The 4,954-nt window shown below is 46.3% G+C and overlaps 1 pseudogene; it reads right to left on the bottom strand.

Annotated features, from left to right (window-relative positions):
* Nucleotides 1-3,348: 3,348 nt before the first annotated feature.
* LOC113605062 (protein FAM161A pseudogene) lies at nucleotides 3,349-4,506 on the bottom strand (annotated as a pseudogene).
* Between the last annotated feature and the right edge of the window lie 448 nt (nucleotides 4,507-4,954).

Here is a 4,954-nt window from a genome sequence, read left to right as displayed (position 1 = left end):
TCTCAAAGCCCGCTTGTACACGTTATCTCACTCGCTTCTCACAATAACCCCGAGACTTAGACTTTCTTTTGAGTCCCTTTTTAGAGAGCGCTGCTAAGCCACCTGCTGCCCGGCCCCCAGCCAGAGCCATGAGCAGCCTTTCTCGGGCCATCCTCAGTGGCCAAGGGCCGGCTCATCCAGTTTCAGCTCATCTGTGGGCCCCAGGACAAGAGTATAAATGGAGGCCCACATACCCCATGCCTAATATGGAAAAGGTATAAACAAAGCTAAGCATTTTTTTTTTTCCTCCTACCTTGACAAATATGTCTGGAAGGCCAGGTTTGAATGTAGAGATCTCAGACTCCTCACAGTTTCATGCTGGAATGTGCTAGAAGCCATATTATACATGGCCTTTTTAGTTTCATGAGCCAATAAATTTTCTTTATGCTTCAGTCACTTACGTTTTTGTCACTTATGACTAGAAGTCCTGATAATACATCGCTGTGGAAGATAGACCAGAGGCCAGGAAGGTGGCTCAGTTGTCCCCTTGTGAACTGTGAAGGTCAGAGGCCCACAGTAATTTATGACCAGACCTTTTAGATAAAGAAATAGTGATAGGAAGTTGATCAAAGAAGGGCACCAAGAAAATGTATAAATCCCTGCAGAACACGCACACACACGACACTTTTTTAAGATAAGAAAATAATGCAGAAATACCGTGGGTTTACTCTCATAGACTATCACAACTCACCTGGTACAACCTCTTTGTTCTACAAATGAGGAAATGGAGACTCAGAAAGAGGCAGTGACTTGCTCAAGGTCTCACAGCTCCTGAACAGCAAGACTCATTCATCAAATCAGCAAATATTTATTGATCACAAATACTTACTGATCACATACCGTGCCCCAGATCTTTTGGGAAGCATAGGGATACCACAGGGCAGAGGTCAGCAAACTGTGGGCCCTCTGTTTTTACAAATAAAGTTTTATCGTCACACAGCCCTGTTGATTGGTTTCTGTATTGTCTGTGACTGTGTTGCAGGGGCACCGCTGAATAGCTACAACAGAGACTACGTATCATGAGAGGGTTGGGCTCAGTCTTGGGTTCTGACCACCTACAAGGTGATATACCACATCTCGAAGCTTCCACCATCCTCATTGGAAGACCCAAGGACCCTTGGGTCAGCAGGGCAGGCTTTCCGGCTCCTCTCCCCCCCTTAGAAGAGGCCAGGGCAGCAATCTTGACTTCAGAATCTTTATTGGAAAATAAACACTGTTAATGTACAAGAAATCCATCCAAGGGTCCAGTCAAAACATCCCCGTGTGGGATTGATGCCATTCTAATGGACTCCAGATGTCCCCTGGCCTCGGGGTCCCGGTGACCTGAAGGAGGGAGGAAGGTCCTGGGGGAAGAGACATGGTGGATTTGGAACCCAAAGAGGCATCTTTATCACCCCAATTTCTTTCTGGTGGAGAAGTTTGGGGGACTCCTTCACCCTGCCCTGCTCACAAGACCCCGTTGATCTCTTCCCTCAGTGGTCTCTACAGCCCCCTTCTCTTGAGTTTATTCATCCAACCAAAGGAAATACCCAGCCCCAGGGGTTAGGATTCTACTCAGAATCAGAGCCGAGGGTGACTTCCTGCTGACCAGGCTGAGCTGGAGGTCTGAGTCTCTGCCAAAGCCAGCCAGTGTGGGAGAGAGAATTGTGGAAGGAGCTGGGGGTGAGGGGCAGGGGGCTAGTTATGGGTGGAGGGGGCCAGAGAGAAGTATCAGAGCCCAGAAAGGAAGACACCATACTGGGGGTTGGAAAGGCGGCCCCAGAAATGGCTCTATTGGTAATGATTTTAAAGATTACTGTTCAAAATCACCATTTAAATACCTCTTCACTCACTCTTCCATTTAAATACCTGAGCTGGCCCCAACTCTTTCTCTCCCAGGCCTCATTTCCTGCCACACTGCCCATCACCCACTGAGCTCCAGCGACACTCGGTCTGCTTGCCGTTCCTCCAACGGGACAGGGATTGCCCTGCCTCCAGGCCTTTGCAGCTGCTGGTTCCACCGCCTGGAGAGCCCTTTCCTTAACCGGCTCCAAGGCTGGCTTGCTTTATTTGGATAAATAAATGTCATAAATGGGGAATGGATGTCATTCCCCAGCGATGCTTTCCCTGTCCTGCGTAGAACGCCTGCCTCTTCCCCATCTTATTCTTCTATCTCTTAAATTGTTTCATCTTTTTTTCATAGCACTTCTCTACCTGCTATTAGATGGTGTATTTCATTGTCTGTGTATTCATTTATTTTTCCACGTCTCCTCTCCGAGCTAGGCTGTAGGTGCCACACAGGGACTGCGTCTTGTTCGCTGCTTTGTCTCCAGCACTTAGATCGGGGCCTGGCACTCACAAGGTGCTCAATCTTTCTTGAACAACCACTGTGCTAATACATTCCTTTTTTTTTTTTTTTTTACAATTTTACAATATGTATTGATTCATGCTTTCCAGAACGTTTTTTTCAAACAATTCACCAAAGGCCAATACTCCCCTCTGCTCTCAATGCTAAGCAATTTTTTCCACCCAAAATGATGAAATAATGTATATTTTTATACCTAATCAGTTTGTGACAGCTGTGATTCTCAAACACTTTTTAAAAATAGAAGTAAGGGGGCTTCCCTGGTGGCGCAGTGGTTGAGAGTCCGCCTGCTGATGCAGGGGATGCGGGTTCAGGCCCCGGTCGGGGAAGATCCCACATGCCGCGGAGCGGCTGGACCCGTGAGCCATGGCTGCTGAGCCTGTGCGTCCAGAGCCTGTGCTCCGCAACAGGAGAGGCCACAGTAGTGAGAGGCCCACATACCGCAAAAAAAAAAAAAAAAAAAAAAGAAGATCAAAGTTGCAAACAGACCATAGGTAGTGATTTTAAAAACTGAATAGACAAAGCCTGACTCCAACTGACCAAATCACCCATCAGCTGGATTCGGCCTTTTCAGGCTACATGAGGACTTTGCTCAAGAGACCTGCACATATCAGACGGATTCCCATAGATGTCCTTAATACCACAAGCGCAGCTCCTGACCCCCGATGCTGCCAACAACAGCAGGGGCACAGAGAGGAGGCCCTGCTGACTGATTCAGTTTTATTCGTCAACACAGTTCTCTTCTCCACTCTCTTCATCAGCTTCACCTGTTTCCTTGTAAGAATCTTGGCTGTTGGTATCAGTAAGATAATTTTCTTCCCCATTCTCTCTCTCTTCTATTTTTTCTTCTTCATTAAAGCTTTCTTTATTTTCAGTGAAACTTTTCATCTTCTGATGGCTGAAGTACTCAAATATTTTTCCACTTTGGCCTTTCTCTGAAACAAACTCATCAGATATTCCTAGCGCTTTTAAGGTGTTAGAATAATGCTTTTCTGCTGTCATTCTTGCATTTTTTCTGAGCAACTCTTTCAAACGGCAGCGGCCTGTTTTTTAATTTTTCTTTTCTTTCTTCTAGTTCTCGTCGGTAGTCTCTCATCCTTTCCTTTTCACTCTTTCTTGTGGCTTGTTCTCTTCCCCTGGAGGACACCGTGGGCATGGGAGGGTTGAAGCTACAAGGCACAGACTTTGCAATTGTACTTCTTAAGGGTGACCTGCACCTTGGAGACAGATAAGGCCAACATGTTTCTTTTAAATTTTCTTCACCTGCTTCAATATCTGACAAGATTTTCTCTCTTTTAGTGGATGCACGTGAGGCTGCATGAAGGTCAGATGGTTCACAGACTGTCAGGAGTTTTGGACGCTTCTGTTCTGAATGATGTTTCTGATATCTCTCAGGACGGTCTTCAGAATCAGCAGCCTGGCACCTAACGTTGTGTTTACACTTGGACGTTTCAGCCTGTTCAGGACACTTTGGGCTTCCTTGTAGCATAACTTCTGCGAGCTGGACTACAAGGCAGAGGGGATGAATTCTGTAAAAAGTCTTGGGTTCTCTGCTGCGTCCTAACGTTTCTACAGAGCTCTTCTTCTGTTAACTTGCCATTGATAGTTGAACCATAAGTAGATCGAGGTATAGGTCTGGCTTTGAATCGGTTTGTTTTCTTTTTAGACTTAAAAAAGTCTTTCAGCTGCTTTTCCCAAATTTGCTTCTGTTCCTCCCTTGCAATAAACTTAAACGGCTTTTGCGAGGCCAAAAGAGCTTCTTCGTTTTTCTCCTTCGTACACCTCCTCCGTTCTTCATTTTGCTTGACTTTATCGTGATAAAGGGGGAGAAACACGAACGCAGGAACTGGGTTGGCTCGGAAGTGTTTCTTACTCTCTGATTCTTCTTGTTTCTTGAGCAGTTTGCGTGCCATTTCAATATCTGATTTAGATTTCATGTTCTCTTTTCTTCTGCTCTCTAATCATCATTTGAAAAGGCTCAGGTACTGTCATCTTTGGCACCCATTCTTTTGGCTTCTCTTTTTTTTTTCAAGTGCTGGCAAGTCGGCATCTTCAAACTGAGTATAATCTTCAACAGAGAAGTTTGTCCACATGTTGTTGATGAGCTCCTTAGCATAGGTCATTAGCTAATACTTTCTTGATGTAAAAATATTTAAATAACCCATCAGATCAGACTCGCACCTTGGGAGAGTTGACCGCCCCCAACGCCGCTCCTGGACTGCCCCAATGCCTGCCCTCCCCCACCCTACGTCCCTAGAGTCAGGAGCAGGTGACCGTCTCTCTGCGATGCCGCATGTCTGATACAAAGGGCCTGAGAGCTGGGAGCATGTCTCATGCGCTCTGGTTGTCCTTCCTCACATCCCCTCACTGCCAGAGGATGACCACTAGAGAGGGCTCAACAACAACAAAGGCAGGAATAGTCATTCAGCTTAACAACACGGAGCCCTAGTTAAGCCTCACAACAACCCTGGACAAGAGGCTGCAACCATCACTACCCCATTAGCAGAAAAGGAAACTGACGTACAGAGAGGTTAAATACCCAGGGTCGTGTACCCAGCAAGTAGGGGAGCT

This window comes from Aethalodelphis obliquidens, unplaced genomic scaffold (assembly GCF_003676395.1).
Source record: "Aethalodelphis obliquidens isolate GAN/ISIS:26980383/991018 unplaced genomic scaffold, ASM367639v1 scaffold42, whole genome shotgun sequence".
Taxonomy (NCBI): domain Eukaryota; kingdom Metazoa; phylum Chordata; class Mammalia; order Artiodactyla; family Delphinidae; genus Aethalodelphis; species Aethalodelphis obliquidens.
Note: the sequence above shows the minus strand (reverse complement) of the source record. Positions and strands in the feature narration are given on the sequence as shown.